The 16,362-nt window shown below is 43.9% G+C and overlaps 1 pseudogene; it reads right to left on the reverse strand.

Moving 5' to 3' along the window:
• Positions 1-8,819: 8,819 nt before the first annotated feature.
• LOC149747929 (vacuolar protein sorting-associated protein VTA1 homolog pseudogene) lies at positions 8,820-15,763 on the reverse strand (annotated as a pseudogene).
• Between the last annotated feature and the right edge of the window lie 599 nt (positions 15,764-16,362).

The raw sequence follows: 16,362 nt of genomic DNA on the forward strand, positions 1-16,362 counted from the left end.
CTGAGTGTCCTTTGAAATGACACAAAGCCACACTGCAGGAGTCTCAGAGGTGTGATGCAATGCCAGGGAATGTCCTGTCATGCTCTTGGGCCCACTGTCAAAGGCTTCAGTGCAGAAGACATTCTAAAGCAGGCTACTGTCAATTTTTGTCAGTGACTGTACACAATAATGCATCATTCAGTAGCATAAATACTTCTTTACGTCTCTGTATAAATCCTCTGCCCCCAGATCCCTGAAGGATGAAATAGCCTCTACCACTGAGAACACTGATCAGATCTCCACTTACCTGTCAATTACATGTCCAACAGCAATGAGCTCTCAGTCTCTGACTCAGAAACTTCCAGATGGCTCATCCCAACGAAGCAATGCACGCAGGCCAAGGGGACAGACAGGCTGCCTTGAGGCTCCAGGACAGGATGACCAGTGGAGAGTCACCCGGAGACCCTCAGGGGGTAACTTGCATCCTCGTCCACTCCAGGGCCTGATCTGGAGCAAATCTGGATGGACACCAGATTCATCATCAACCGAGTACCCACACACAAACCACGTGCTATGAGGTTTTATGTACACTAATATGTATAAAATGGATAACTAATAAGAATCTGCTGTACAAAAAAATAAATAAAATAAAATTCAAAAATAAATTGAATATTTCTTACTTAGCCTTTTGACACTTACAATGAGAAGGCCCTTGTTCAACACTCGACTTTTGAAAACCTAATCTTCCTGTTAAAAACATCCAGCTTCCCGAGCATCTCTGGACTCCAGTCCATGTGTTCATATGAACAGTTCATAGGACATACTCCCAACAATAACCCTTTAAAGATTCATTTAAAATTTCCTTCAGAGACACAGAATCTCAGAAGAACAGTATTCATTTTAAACATCTAAATAACTTCAATACATTGAAAACTCAAATATCAAATCTGATTAGGAAACACTGATCCTCTTCAACCTGTTTCTGAGAGATCTTATTGAGTTGGCTGTAGGGTTCCATTGATGTGGAAATGTCCTCCTCTGGGGGCTACATGACCTTCTGAGGGACAACAATGCAGTCGTCCTTCTGCAAGGCAGCGATGAAACCTGCTGAAACCGCTCTGATGCAAAGATTGGAGGTGGACATTCATCTCCAAGTTCAAGCCAGCCCACTGTGTGGTATTAAACATACTGGTTTTTCAAATAGCTATTCTCAATCAGCGCTCTCTGCACTTCTAGATTTGGGCTGGAATGGGAACTGACATTGCCAAGAAGCTGAGAAAAGGGAAAAAGATATGTCTTTTCCTGGCCTAGTTAAAGGCAGGAAGGTACAAAACCAAGTGCAAGAATCTGTTTTCACAAACATCTCAAGAGCTTTTTTCAACATACAGTGATAAGCTGTACATAATTAAATGTTGCTTTTATTGTCGATGCATTTCCCAAAGACTTTCCATCGCACCAGCATCGAAGGGCCAGCTTTCATCTTCTTTCACTATAGGCAAGAAGGACAGGTGTTGGGTCACTGGGCGGACACCAGCATTGTAACCCCATCCCCACTGCTTCACAAAGAGAGAGTATTTGGGAACTAACTCATAAAATCAATTGAAAGCTTTGTTCCATAAACAGAAGGGAAAATACGATTCAATGATCTTAGACTTTATGAATCTTACTATTGTTATGTTTTTAAGATGCACAAGTGAAGGACAGTCAAATCACTGCATTTGCTTCCATAAAATATTGTGCTGACAGCAACATTAGGATGTTTCAACATAGACCTAAATAGAAAACTCCTGTCTTCTATGCGTTAGAGAAAAGAAAATAAGAGGGAACATGAAAATAAATAGCAATTACAAACATCGAAAAAAAGAAAAAAGAAATATTGCTCTGCAGCTCCAAACTTCCAACCACTGTGGAAACTACAAAGATGGAGAGGGTCCACAGGGGTGAAGCCTGGCTCTTTTCTCCTTCTATTTTATCCTAAATGGGAAATGTACAGTCTGGGAGGGGCATTTGATTTAAAACGTGCTTATTCTTCAAATGTAAACTTCGAGAAACTTCTTGGTCAACAACACCTTATTGTAAATTAATCTAATCAGATTTTCTTCCTATTTATAAATTTATGATACTGCTATGCTAAAAGTTTTAGAGGGCAAGAAACAGAGGCATACATCGATCCACAGGGCCCTTCGGAGGAGATGGATAAGAAGGTGTGTGGCTCGAATGAGGATTTGTTCCTCCTACCTGAGACCTGGAGGTTTGCTGCCATGCTTATCTCGTCTTGCTGACACTGTGTGCAGACTTCATTCCCAAATTTGTCTCATGGTCCCAGATGGCTGCTGGCGTCCAGAGAACATGTCAGCATAGTTGGCAGGAAGAAGAACAGAGAAGTCGGACCCCTTCTTTAAGCAGACTTTCCAGGGATGGTTGGCACCACGCTTGCAGGTGTGTCTCACCATCCGAACCCAGCACGATGGCCAAGAGCTACAAGAGGGGCTGAGAACCATCGCCTTTGCTCTTGGCCGACACTTGGTCCCTGTATGAACTCCCAGCGCTGCTGTAACAAACGACCATGGACTGGGCGGCTTCAGACAACGCGTATTCAATCTTGTGTCGTTCTGGAGGTTGGAAGTCTACAACCAGAGGTACTGGACCAAAACTATGCCCTCCCTCCTGGACTGTGGGAAACCCACTCCTTCTTATTCTAACTTCTCGTGCTGCCGGGCTCCAGCCCCTCCCCCTCCCCGCATCCAGCAGCCCAGTGGTCACCCCCCTTCTGCTTCCGTACCGTCAAACATCCCTCTGCCTCCCCATTAAGGACACTGCAGGGGCTTTTAGGGCCCATGTGGACAATCCAGGATAATCTCCATCTCAAGACCCTTAATTCACTTACCTGCAAAGTCTCTTTGCCAAATCAGGGAATAGTCACAGGTTCTAAGGAATTTGAATCTGCACATCTTTGGGGCTGTACGTAGCCTATCACATCTGACAAAATTATCTGGGGACTATATTCCCGAAGAACAGAAGGCATGAACGCTGCAGGACCAGGGGCGTTGGCCACAGAGAGGAAGGCGGGCCAGGCCAGGGTCCTTGAATTTCCTTCTAGAGGGAGAGACTTAAGTATGAAGGTCCTGGAGGGTGAGTGCGGGGAATGGAACTGGATCAACATAAGCTTTGACAGATTCCCTGTATTTTCTTGAGGGCAAAGCTGTGTCCTACCATCTGCCACATCTTTTCCAAAAGGCCACTGATAAAGATTGATGTTTCATGCATGTCTTCGTAGCGGCCAGAATCAGAGCAGCTCTGCCTGGGTCTCTGGTTCTTCAAAGTGCAGCGAGAGAGACATTTCAGGCCAACGGGAGGCAGCCGCCAGCCAGGCTCTGCTGTCCTTTCATCCCCGTCCATCCCAGCAGGTCCTGCTGAGCGAGTTCCTCTGTGGCCAGGCAGCCCCAAGCCTGGCCCCTCCTCATGGGAGGTGGAGGCTCCAGAGAACGTGTCCAACAGCCAGAGGCAAGTTCAGTGGGAACAAACATTGGAACGCTTCACAGAGAGAACATGTTCTGACCACTTTCCTCCCGTGGGGCAGAGACGCTGGGCCTTTGGCATCAATCAGCCAGTCGTGCTCCATTAGCATCTTTAAAGCCAGTTACAACTTCTAACTTCCTGAGGCAGAGACAGCTAAGGTTCTCCCTGTTCCTTCCTAGAAAAACGTAGGGAGCAATCAGCCCAGAGATTGGAGAGTGAGATTCAGCTACAGCCTTCATGGTCAATCTCCTGGGAAAGGATGCAGAGATGACGTATGTCCACTGTGATTCCACCTGCTTTTCAAGAAGAGAAGCATGATCACCTGCTAAGTGTCTGGAGCCCTAAGCCTCATGTGGAGGATCTGATGGAAGCCTTGCTACAAAAAGAGAGTATTTTTTCCAGCTTTACTGAGGTATAAGTGAGAAATAAAACCATGAGATATTTAAAGTGTACAATGTGGTGATTTGATATATGTATACATGTCACAAAATAAGTTAATCCTACTTTGTAAAATGAACATTTCCATTGCACATCACCACTAAAACCTAGTGCTGTCAAAAATGTCACTGATGCCACTAGTAAGGACATGATCCGGGGTTTTCTAGACACTTATCCACTTGTGACTTCCTGGCCTCACATCCCACTGCTGGTCCACTGCATGCCCAGCACCGCGTGGGCCTGAGGGCACACAGGGACAGACAGATGCGAACCCCACCGAGCAACGCTGGGAAGGAGGACGCAGAAGGTGCTAAGGGATGAGAATTCGGTTTGCAAAACTAGTCAGACGATGCCTGTTCATAACATTGTGACTCATCGGAGTTCTGACACGGCTGTGACTCAGGGCACCACCGAGATAAACACAGAACAGAGCTGTCGTTCATTAATGATCTGATTTCAGACCTTTAACACAGTTTCAACATGTTTAGCTTCCAAGGGAAGTGAATTCTTGGACTGGGAGTGGCCCCGTGGCAGAGTCCCCTCGGGATCCCACGGGCAGCTGCACAGGCCACCACGCGGTCCCTCGGCCCTCTCCCTGCCCACCTTCCTCCCACACCAGCTCTTCTTGGCCTTTGGGTTTCTGAGCCTGCAAAGCAACAATGGCGCATGCGGACTAAACCCACCTCCAGCTCACTGATCTCCATGTGTCATTCCTTCAAAACGAGCAGCCCTCATGCTACTGCCTGTCCGGCCAAGTCACCCCGATAGCAAATAACCCTTTAGAAACACCCCTGACTTACCTGCATGCCACAAAGCCTTCCACAACAAGTGTTTTTACTCCCAATAACTTTCTTGTATGGCATGTGTGTTTTTATAATTTTCTTTTGACTAGAGGGTACAGACCAACATAAGAATAAAAATCCCATGATTGCAGTAAAGCATACCTGACCTATTCAAAAGGTATACAAATAACTTTTGTAAAAAAGAAACACTTCTTGTTTGTTTTCCTGGTCTGCAAACTCCAAACTCATGAGTGACGGAGGCTTATGTTCTTTGAAGGCCTAGCATCCAGCCCAGCACAGAGCAGCTGCTTCTTGAGTGTGGGCTGCTTCGTGCTCTGGGAAGATGGGCCAAGGGCAGTGTCATCCGAGTCACACGGGGCTACTTCCATTCTTCCTTCCAAGGTTCCAACTTAGGATCTGGGAGCCTCATTCTGAATCAGATAAACTTTCCTGATATTTGATTATTTCCTGTGTTATTTGTTTAATCCAAGACACAGAAACAGCTACCTGAATTAAAGCATCCTTCACCACACTGCCTTTAAAAGCAAAAGTAACCTGGGATTGGGTATTTCCAGGATTGTGCAGGAGATGCACAGGACAGAGCTTGCTTCTGAGGGGGGCGGGCAGGCACAGGTGCAGGAGAGACGCTCCCTTTACAGCCTGTGGAACATTGGAAACCGTGTCCCATATCCGAGCATTAACTGTTCGAAATGAGCTTCCAAGGGAAGTTAAGTGTCCCAATAGTAAGTCTACTGTAAGTAAGTAATAGGTGTATTGTACATAAAATGGGAAAATGAAGTATAGACCATCCCATGCTCATCCTTTCTTACCTTTGTAATTGACGAGTACCCTTATGTGCACCCCAGCCAGTTTCTGCGGACTGTCCCCCAAATCAAGCAGTTCGGCCCTGAAGGGAGCAGAAATTGGGCGTCTCAGCCTCCAGGTCACCATAAACACCACGTGTCAGGCCAGCACCTAGCACATGTGGAGGCACGATTCCTAGGGGGCGAAGAGGGGCCAGGCCCTGAGGGAAGGAGGAGCCTGCTGTGCACCCCATGAGCAAAGCCACGGAGACAGGCCATGCCGAGCAGGACACGCGGGGCTGGGGCTGCCCTCCTCGGCGTGAGGGTGGGGAAGAGGGCCTGGCAGTGGGAGGCAGGGTGGGAGCCGTGAGCTGTGTGCCATTTCCAGGTAGGGCTAGGAAAAGCTTTAGAGACCAGTTTACAATTATTGTAAAATTTAGGAGGATGAGATGCAGAAAGATTAGGCAATAGTTCTATCAGTCAGGGCTGCCATTTTGATACCAGGCTTTGTGATGCTAGCATGGTGCATGGGCATACGTGTGTGTCTGTATGTTCATACGTCTGTACACGCACATGTCTGCACACACGTACCTGCGTCGTCACACCGCCGTGCGTAATCTGTGATTGGACACACCCCCAGCTCCCACCCCTCCTCTGTTGCTGAGGGACATCCATGTGACATCAAATGGCAGATGAAGGGCTGCCTCCCGTGCTCCAGCTCGGAGGGAGCCACCTCATGAGCCAGATGTGGGCAGTGCACGTGGACTCGTGGACTTCGGTAATAGGAATTCTCACAGAGAGCACCGTCTTTATGGGACCAGAAAGGATGGACTTCTGTTTCCTCCCAGCAACTTCACTGCGGCTCTTCACCTTGACAGCCCCAGAGGTGACTCGCCTTTTCTAGAAGATGGATGAGATCCTTCAGTTTTCAAGATGTTAGTTTCCCCATCTGGACAGCACTGTTTATTTGATTCAAACCATGCAAAAGCTGGGTGACTTTTAAACAGCTTCGTCTCACGATTCTCAGATTACTGGGCTGTGATAGAAAAAAGAAAGGAAAATGGGCAAGAGAAGAGCAAAGCACACCGATTAAGTGACAACAGAATGACGGGGCTGCTAATTTTATCAAGCTGCAAGCTGGGTACTCAATTCACATAATCACAGCTCTTTCCTCCAATACCTAAAGTAGAAAACAAATACAACTGAATTGGGAGATCGGGATTCACATATATACACTAATATGTATAAAATGGATAACTAATAAGAGCCTGCTGTATAAAAAATAAAATAAAATTCTAAAAATCCAAACAAACAAACAAAAACACAAATACAACTGAACGGCCAGTGGTGAGATGGGTTTGGATTTTGCAGGCCAAATGAGGATGTGCCTCTAACTACGAGCCTAATAGACTCTGCTGAGTTCCAAAACAATCACAAGAACAGCTAATTCACCACAGTCGGCTGAATCCCATTGAATTCCGAGGAGCGGGTACCAGAGGCGGGCGGTGGACTCGGATCTGAGGGCTGTGTGCTGATGAAACAGCCCCTGGGGGTGTCCTTACCCTGGGGGCCCATGTCCCCCCCACCCCCGGTTTCTGTCCAGCCCCCAGAGGCCATGCGTGCGGCTCCCCAGGGTCTATCCTCAGCCCCTTCCTCTCCCCACTCCCTGTTCCTCCTACAAAACCTGGTGTGTTCCCATGACCTCAGCCTGACTTATGTTCTTCCAGATTCACAGGTCCAGACCCAGACTCTCTTCTGAGCCCCGTGTTTCTAGGCACAAACTAAATGTCCTTAACCAGAGTTTCCTGGTGCCTGGGATTCACCTCAGAAAGAAGACACTGTTTCCATCTCCCCCAAAGCCCCCTCACATCTTCTGGGACAGGTTCGGCAGCAGGAGTCTCTCAGGTCGCCATCTGACCCCGATGACCTGTGACCTCGTCCTCCGAGCTCCCCCAACAGGGCCCCTCGTCCCTCTCGCAGATAACTCCTCAACACTGTCAACGCTTTCCACGGACTGTACACTGAACCCTCACAGCAATCTAAGGACTGAGTGTTATTATTCAAATTTTATACATAAGAAGACTGAAGTTTCAAGACATTAGCCCAATGACGGAGACCACGCAGCTGGGGAGATATAAAACCATTGTCAAGGGCAGATCTGTCTCCCCACAAAGCTCAGACTCTTGAACCAAAAGAATTGCAACCTTGTGTGTGAACCACATGTCACAGACTAGCCCTTCAAGGAGAGCCTTGGTCAGCGTCCCAGGTGCCAGGTGACCATGAGGCATGGAGAGCATCTACAGGTGAGTGTGAGTGATAAGGGCGTCTACAGGTAAAGAGCGGGGGTCAGGAGCTGGTGATGGCATTACAATCCTGACTTTTCATGATCTCACATTTTCAAGTCTGCCCCACCCACACTAGAACCAGAATTTACTTATCAATCTAAAACTGACCTCATTCAAAGTAGATCTGCTGTCTTCTGATTCTTTACACCTGGAACGGCTGTTCACTGGCCGGCAGGTGAACCCCGGCTTTCTTAGGAAGCATTTAGGGATCTGCCACCAGGCAGCACGTCCACCTTTGTCTTCAGTGCTTCAGTGGTACCACTCGGGGGGCACATCCACCAGGATCTTTCTCTCTCTGTGTCTTCCATGTGCTATCTCTTCTCTCCACAGTTCCTGTCCTGTCTCCCAGGTGTATTCACCTATTACCACTTTCTTATCCCTGGAAACTCAGTTCACAGCTAATTCCTCTGGGGCACACCTGCCTGGTCCCAGAGACTGGCGAGAGGGCCCTTCTCGCACTCACTGCCGGGAGCGGTGTCCTGGGAATTCTTAGCCGTGTCACGTGTTGGGGTGACTGCTGACGACGGAGTGCAGCAAGGATGGTGTTGAGAGTATTTGGACTTTGGGGGCAAATGTTTAGACGAGGTGGTGGAAGAACATGCAAAAGTAAGGAAGATGTCCCTTCAGTAGGAAACCTGTGACCTGTGCCCCTCACTCACCCCTTGCCTTCCCACTGGTCCTGTGGGCAGCCTGATACTGGGGGTCCCGGGTCCCCATGTCCTGCGTCACCCTCTCACCAGCAGTGGGACCTCTCCTGGGACCAGGTCTGATTTTGAAAGTTCTAAGCCTGGCTCTGGTACCATATGATATCACTTATATGTGGAATCTAAAGTATGACACAAATGAACTCATCTACGAAGCAGAAATAAAATCACAGACCTAGAGAACAGACTAGTGTTTGCCAAGAGGGAGGGGCCTGGGGAGGGATGGAGTGGGAGGTTGGGGTCAGCAGATGTAAGCTTCTATATATGGAATGGATAAACAACAAGGTCCTTCTATAGAGTACAGGGAACTATATTCAATATCCTATGATAAACCATAATGGGAAAGAATATTTAAAAAAAAGAATAACTGAATCACTTTGCTGTACAGCAGAAATTAGCGCATTGCAAATCAACTATACTTCAAATATATATATATTGATTAAGAAAAAGAGCCCGACTCTGACTGCTTCCTTTGTTCCACTCAGTTTCATTATGTACTTTTTCTAAATCCTTACTGTTCGGGCTGGGGGTGGGGATTGAAAGCATGAATTCATGGTGCCATCTTGATTACGGCTCCTTGACTTTTCACAACCTTTCACTACCTTATTTAAGCCATTTACTCCCAAACGCTTGAATTAAAGTGGCGCTATCCTCAGTCTCCAGAGATCACCTGATACTCGAAGGCATTGTCTGCCAGGAGTAGGGCTGGTTGCAGCCCCCCAGCTGGAGTGTATACGCAACGCTTTCAGATGTAGACAGCCTTCTCAGAAGCAAAAATAGCCACACCAGGGATTCCCCAGGAGGTGCAGTCTCCACGTGGCTGGGGAGATCTGTCTGTCCTGCCAGGACATCTGTGGCGCTTCCCTGCCCAGTGGCCTTGACCCAGCATGTGACCCAGGGCCTCTCAGGCCAGGGGTGAGAGGGCCGTCCCAGTTGTGCAATCAGCCTTGCAGACACGGCCTCCTCACAGAGGAAATGTGATCACACCTCCCCTTCTAGATGACTCATTCCCAGACTTTCATCCCGACAGGCAGGGTTGTGTCTGTAGCTGCCTGAAAATATTCTTTCCATTTCATCATAGTTTAATATTCTATAGACTTGAGCTCTTCAACAGATAATTGAAACCATCCTGAGCCTCTCAGGGCAGGAGCCCACTGAGGAAAGTCTAATAAGATGTTTCCGAATATTACATATGGCTAATGTATATGTCAGACCTTTTACATTACTCATTTGACATCCATGTTTGACATTTAAACTTTAAAAGGGGGGGGTTATTACCAAATGATTAATCAAAACATTCAAAATAAGAGCATTTTACAAACATGACTAAATCATATGGTTTTAATTTATTCATTGCAAGATAATAATTAAAATTAGGTGGACTGAATCAGAATCTCAGAAAAAGTATATTGTGCACTCCCATGAATTTCTTACAATTTAAATAGTTTCTGCATTCACGTCAACACCATTTCTAAGGTGAAGCTTCCTTACATGAAAACAAGAAGAGTTCCACAATTTCAAACATCCTACAAGCATCTGTTTAACACAGATATATTTCAGAGCCACGCAGAAATACTCCACTGTATGAACCAATCTTTACTTGAAGAAATAGCATGGACTTGATACACTAATTGTTTACCCATTTCCTTAGGTTCCCAGTGGTCCTCTCCAGGGTGGTTGTTTGAATCTGTCTCTCCTAAACGTCACCCCATAGAACCCATACGCAGGAACTGGACTTGATTTTTTTTAATAAAATATGTTGAAGTACAATTTACATACATTCGTTAAGGGAGGAAGGAATTGATAGAGTTCAGAAATTTGGATCTTTCTGAAAAAGGAAGAGCATTGGAGGAAGAATAAATTAAGGTAAAATGAAATCCTTTATTTTTCATATTTTAATTGATCTAAAAGAAGCAGTTTGTTTAAAATAATGGTAGTAACAATGTATTGGGAATTAATAGTATGTGGATAAAGGGAATAAATGACAGGAGGGAGATATTGGGAATAATTTATAATGAGGTACATACATTATTTGTGAAGTAGGAAAGTGGTATTTGAAGGTGGACTTACATCCACTGAAAATTCATATTGCAAACTCTAAGACAACAACTAAAAATGTTTATTAAAAATGTATAAATAATATGCTAAGAGAGGAGCTAAAATAAAATCATAAAGTGCTCAATTAAAACCAGAGAAGGCAGAAAAGGTAGAAGAAAAAATAGAAATAAAAAACAAGCACAGGGCTTCCCTAGTGGTGCAGTGGTTGAGAGTCTGCCTGCCGATTCAGGGGACACGGGTTCGTGCCCCGGTCCGGGAAGATCCCACATGCCACGGAGCGGCTGGGCCCGTGAGCCATGGCCACTGAGCCTGCGCGTCCGGAGCCTGTGCTCCGCAACGGGAGAGGCCGCAACAGTGAGAGGCCCGCGTACCACAAAAAAAAAACAAGCACAATGAATAGAAAATAGTTACAAACATGGCAGATATTAATCCAACTATATCAGTTATCACTTTAGATGCAAATGATCTAAATATGCCAGTTAAAATACAGAGAATTTTCAAGAGTGGATGATAAAACAAGACTCAACTATTATGTTGTCTACAAGAAATCCACTTTAGAAACATAAACTTTCACAGATTAAAAATAAAGGGATGGAGAAAGATACACCCACGGTAACACTATCCAAAAGAAAGCTGGATTAGCTACACAAATTTAAAAGAAAAAAAAAAACTTCACAAGGAAAATTGTTGAGGATAAAAAGGACATTAAATCATGGTAAAAGAGTTAATTTCCAAGAAGACATACGACGCTTAAAATGTATGCATGTAACAACAGAGCAGCAAAATATGTGTGGCAAAAACTGATAGAATTGGATGTGGGGAAATAGAGAGACTCACTATTATAACTGGAGACTTTAATTCTCCACTTTATAGAATTGCACGGAGAGATAGAGAGACTCACTATTATAACTGGAGACTTTAATTCTCCACTTTCAGTAACTGATAGATCAAGAAGACAGAAAATCATAAAGGAGAGGTTTGACCTGACCAAAACTATTAATCAACTTGATCTAATTGGCATTTATAGAGTATTCTATCCAACAATAACTGTAGATACATTCTTCTCAACTCACCTGGAACATTCACCAAAATAAACCACATTTTGGCTCATAAAACACAATTGAATTTTTTTATATATACAAAAGAATCCTTGTTTTTATTTTTACGTTGCACAAATGCAGGTGACACAGTAGGTCCATAATTCCCATCATTACGTGTAAATTAACAGCTAAAAATCTAAACTCATGATCATCTACACGATTCATAGTCATGCTCTGTGGAATCCACATGGCATCAGAGGAGAACCTAACATAAAACGCCAAGATTCCAGGTGTTACTATAATGTCCTCTGTTCACTCTCTGGTACATGCAGTCAAACCGCCTACGAAGTAATTCACCTCAAGCTTCAGTGGGTAAAAGAAGCAGCTGAGAACCAACAGCATTCTTAAGTCTAAACGTGAATCTACCCCTTTGTCTTTTTAAATTTCCTTCCATGAAAGTTTAAACTTTTAATACAATTATGTTTTACATGAATATAAATCAAAGTTTAACATAATCTCTTTCATATTCACCCTGTAATATGAATAGTCCAACGGCTGGTAAGCTAGAATAGTTCAACAATCTTTATTACAAATTAAATTTAGGATTTTATAGCAAAGTAATAGTATGTTCATCCGAACATTATAAATTTGAAAACATTCTCTTAATGTATACAAATTAAGGTGCAAAGCTTATTCCCAACATATAATTTGTATGTGCTCTCATTTTTTTGAAGCAGGGTGCAGCGGGCATTTTTAGGACCCAGCTTGCAGCAGCCCTACATCCCCAGAGATTATTGGGTCCACTAATGGCAGTGGAAACTGATCGAAGCTGCATCAACAGAGTCTGCGTGCAGATTTCATTGTCAGAGTCAGCAGAAATGAAGTCTTCCTTAGAACTGTGCTGCGATCGGCTGAAGACTGAGTAACCGATCGTTGGCTCCGCAGGCCGAAGTTACACGGCTCTGCTGTACAAAGGCTTCACTCTCTGCCTGCAGACAGTAACTTGAGGGCCTCTGAAGGCTCTGCGCAGCAGGGCTGAACGTTCGCATTGCTGTGCACCGCCAGCCAGCACGCCTGCAGTGCATCTGAGCTCGAGCCACGTCCTCTGGTGTTAGAACAGTATCCCCGCCGTGGAAACTGTGAATAAACGGCCAGATGAACCCGTGGCCTAGGTAGGACAGTACCCGATTCACCTGTGCTGTGAGGCACTGCGGCCGCTGTATCCGCCGGCGCGTGTGCACGGAGAGGGCTCTGTTCCGGAACAGCTGCCTGGGGGCGTGCTCTCTGTGTCCTCAGTTGAAGATGAAGATGGTTCTGATTCAAGTGGGTCAAGTGGGTAGAGGGCTGCCCCACCTTCATTTTCTTCAACATCAGTATCTTTCCAACTCTAACAGGTCTTCCTTGAGGCGTCTCCCCATGCTTTAAAAACGTATGGATATATGTCACCCCACCTTGCATATTTTCTATGTTTCACACTGTCATCAGTGAGTTCTCCAAAGACTGTCATGACAGCTATTAAGGATTTGCAGGATAGACGGACTTGATCTTGTGAAAACAACCGGCGCTATCTTCATTGTCTGCACACAAAAACATTTCAGAGCATAATTCTCCAAATGGACAGAACCAGCTATTTCTTGAGTGACAATTTTATTACCACTCAGCTGTTTCTTAAGAGCTTTGAACTGATCCATTCGCTTCGATAAAAATTCACATTGAGGAGTTTTACTAACAATCTTCATTCCAATGTGCATAACATGTAAATGGCAGCAGTCAGCCACCCCAGATGACACTGCTTGCTTTTACACTGTGGGGGGGTGGGGCTCATCACTCCAGGAGCCACTGCTTTCTGCTCCACAGTTGAACAATTTTAAAATAATAAAAAGCATACAAAATATGCTCTCAGACCACAGTGGAATCAAACTAGGAAAAATTAACCAAGATACCTGGAAAATCCTCAAATACTTGGAGATTGTACTGGGTTGAGCAGGGCACCACCCACCCCCCCAAGTTCATGTCTACCTGGAACCTGTGAAAGTGACCATATTATTAATTATTCTGTTAGTTATATTAATAGAATATAAAAATGGAATAGAATAGAATAGAACATAATATTTTAAACTGGGTGATAATGAAATTGTTATAAGAAAATTTGTGGGATGTAGCTACTGCTGTGCTAGAAAGTAAATTTTAGGAAAGTTTATTTTAGGAAAGAAAAACGACAAACTCAATGATTTAACTATACAATTGAAGAATTTTATAGAAAAAGAGAACAAACTAAACTTTAAAAAAACAGCAAAAGAAAGGAGATTTTTAAAATCAGAGCAAATAGTATGAAATGGAAAAGAAAACACACACAAGAGAGTAGCTACAAAATCAGAAACTCTTACTCTGAAAAGACTAAACAGCAACAACAAAAATGTAAAGCCCCTGAAACACAGAATGAGAGAAAAAGAAAGAAGGACAAAATTACCTCTACCAGGAAGGAAAAGCAACAAATGTCTAAATCACTGGTATAGACAATTTATGGTTTAATAAATTTGAATATTTAGATGAAACGGATAAATTCCTAAAATAACACAGCTGATTAAAATGGACACTTTTCAATGTTTTTGGGTCCATGTGACTCTGTAAATCCGCCCCCCATTTTTGCCCTCATAGTAGCTGTCGTTTGCTCCATCACTAGTAATAGAATAGTTCTTACCTTACACAGCGTACCTGTAAGTCGGACAATAACAAGGGAGCGAGCACACACTGTGTCTTATTATGGAGTTTCATCATCCCAGGTGACTGCTTTTATATGTCACTCATTCTCTATTCAACAAGTACTTACTGGGATCTGCTGAGTCAGGCCCTGGGGCAGAATCATGAGTAAAGCAGGCATAATCTTTCTCATTGTTATCATGGAGTTTGAGGTGAGCAATACTGTATTTTTAAAAGTTATATATTTCCTGTGCCTATATATTTACACTAAACAAATCATAACTCTTACAACTAAAACACATGATTAGTTAACTATAGAAAATGTAATTTTGTTGTAACCCTGAAACCAACACAACATTGTAAATTAACTGTATCCCAAAATAAAATAAAAATTAATTGGGAGATTGGGATTGACATATATCCACTAATATGTATAAAATAGACAAGTAATAAGAACCTATTGTATAAAAAATAAAATTCAAAAAAATTAATTAAAAAGAAAGAAAATCTATTAAAGTTGATGATATGCTTGCAACATGCTTAGTCAGGCTCACAATACGAAACATCCTATAGATGAAGTCAAATACCTTAATTTTATAAAACATACCCAATCCCTCATGAAGATACACCCAGGAGCAGTCAGGTAGCGCATCGCACTTGAAAGAGAAACGCCCTCATGCTGTTTAAGATTCAGCCACGGGGGCAATGGTGAGTGGCTGTTAAAGTGCAATGGATAAAACTGTCTTATCAAAAGAAGCTAAGAATTTCTTAATCGTACTTGATTAATGAGTTCAATATTGGCGTTCTGTTAAACCGCTACAATTTGCCTGGGAGAGATTACAGACACACTACCTTTGTTCATTCTGCAGCCTAGTTCATTCACATGGATAAATACGAGGGAGACTTACTTGTGCAACTTTAGAGCAGGATAAAAATAGTTAGGTTTAGACTGTTTTTGAACACTCTCTGTACACTGACAGAGGTTTTGATAATGGCGACCCAACAGCAGAACGTCCACAAGAACACTGGTCACGTAAATCTGGGCTGAAATGTACACAAGAGCGCATTTCAGACAAAGTGAACACTAGTCCTTAACCAAGGCCCTCACCCTACTTCTACTTCTCTGCTCACTAAGCTGTGGTTTGACATCTGATGTATTTTAAAGAATTGCTTTTAATAACTTGGATAATAAATTCCAGAACTTATTTTTTTAAAAATAAACTTTCTCTGCATCTGTGTCTCTATTTCTGCTTTGCAAATCAATTCATCTGCACCATTTTTCTAGATTCCACATATATGCATTAATATACGATATTTGTTTTTCTCTTTCTGACTTACTTCACTCTGTATGACAGACTCTAGGTCCATCCGTGGCTCTTTGGTGACCTAAATGGGAAGGAAATCCAAAAAAGAGGGGATGCATAGCTGATGTATGTATATGTATGTATTTGTATAGCTGATTCATTTTGCTGTATAGTAGAAACAAACACAACATTGTAAAGCAACTATACTCCAACAAAATTAATTTTAAAAAAAGAAACTTTCTATTTTGAACAATTTTAGTTTACAGAAAGAATGGGAGGTGCATACAGGAAGTCGCCATGGACTCCCTCCTGCAGCCCTGTGAGTGGTGCTCAGACCTCAACGGCCAGCTTTCTCCGGGGATGGTGACAGCACCAGTCTCAGGGCAGTCTGTGGGTTACGTGCCGTAATAAATTCTCAAATACTCTCTGTGCATGTTTACAGCTGTCTATGTGTTCTGTTAGCTCAGCCACGTTCCTTGGCATCCCTCACCTAAGAATGTAGGGTTGGGATGTTCATGGTCTCCATTAGAATTTATTGTCATGCACACAGACTCCCAGGTACCAGCAAGGCTCCTGTGGGAAGTTCCGGGATGGGTTCAGGTGTCAGTGTGTCCTGTAATCACTGGATGTGATCACCAGATGGGCCATCTATGACACTGGTGAGCTGCTGAACAACAGACTCTCCAGGTT

Source organism: Delphinapterus leucas, chromosome 12, assembly GCF_059928025.1.
Source record: "Delphinapterus leucas isolate spDelLeu-1000000601 "Yukka" chromosome 12, BTC_Dleu_Yukka2, whole genome shotgun sequence".
Taxonomy (NCBI): domain Eukaryota; kingdom Metazoa; phylum Chordata; class Mammalia; order Artiodactyla; family Monodontidae; genus Delphinapterus; species Delphinapterus leucas.